This window comes from Notechis scutatus, chromosome 5 (genome assembly GCF_049901735.1).
Source record: "Notechis scutatus isolate UNSWTSFEM ecotype Mainland chromosome 5, rNotScu1.2, whole genome shotgun sequence".
NCBI classification, from domain to species: domain Eukaryota; kingdom Metazoa; phylum Chordata; class Lepidosauria; order Squamata; family Elapidae; genus Notechis; species Notechis scutatus.
This window is the reverse complement of record NC_142013.1, coordinates 89160971-89162302: the sequence shown is the minus strand read 5'-3', so window position 1 is coordinate 89162302 and position 1332 is coordinate 89160971.

The window sequence follows — 1332 nt, the reverse complement described above, 5'->3', positions numbered from 1 at the left end:
CCAGACTCGAAATTCTAAAACTAGAAAACCTTGAATTACGCCGTCTTCGGTCCGACTTAAGCATGGTATATAAAATCATACATTGCAATGTCCTACCTGTCAATGAATACTTCAGCTTTAACCATAACAACACAAGAGCACACAACAGATACAAACTCAAAGTAAACCGCACCAAACTTGATTGCAGGAAATACGACTTCAGCAATAGAGTGGTCAATGTCTGGAATACTCTACCCGACTCTGTAGTCTCTTCCCCAAACCCCAAAAACTTTAACCTTAGACTGTCTACTATTGACCTCACCCCTTTCCTAAGAGGTCTGTAGGGGGCGGTGCATAAGCGCACCAACGTGCCTACCGTCCCTGTCCTATTGTTTCTCTTATTCTTTTATTTTTCTTATATGTACCCATTTCATATATTCACAACTATGTATACACTTGTACTTATTATCTTGTAAACAATTGACAAATCAAATAAATAAAAATAAAAATCAGATATTTCTGCTTACTGATGAAATAACTTGTCCCCCAGATCTGGCAGAGTTCATATGGTCCTGGGTCCCTGATGAGGTAATATCACTTGGTGGTCATACAATTTTGGCCCAGATTCAGGTTTATTTTATCTAACTATTATCTTGGTAACAGGTCTTCCTTCTGTTCTTCAAGATCATTCTTTTTCTTATCACTCATTTTTCCACTTTAATGCTTTCTCATACCACTGTCGTAAGACAATCCTTATCGTGGTTCTATGTGCATACCTTTCTTTGTTAAAAGCATAATGCATAATATGAACTCAAAAATGTAGCAACATAAAATTTCTAAACATTGAGTGCTTTAGTCTGCAGGATAATGACTGGGAAGAAAAACTTCACTGAAATATACATTTTATAGGGAAATTATATTAAATTACAGGAGATAGGTCTTTATTTACTTCATTTATTTATTTTATTATTACATTTCTATCCCACTCACCTCACTTTTATTATATTGTTGTAAACTAGGCAATTACAACAGCATAATAAAACAATTTCATCATCATCATCATCATCATCATCATCCTAGCCATTGTCTTTCCACTGCAAGATGAAGGCCTCTTCTGCATGTTTCCAACAAATAAAGTACGGTATAAATAAAACAATGTAAACCCTTGGAAAGACGCACAGATTAAAAATAGAATTAAGAACAAGTTAAAATTGCAAGTTAAAAGTAAAAATCAAAGTTAAAAAAATTCAGAAGGCTAAAAAGCTTAACAGGAGTGCTCTCGAGTCATCAGCCACCCCCAAGGTTGCATCACATTCTAAGACCTCCGTGCTAGTTGTCAGATACATGTCTTCA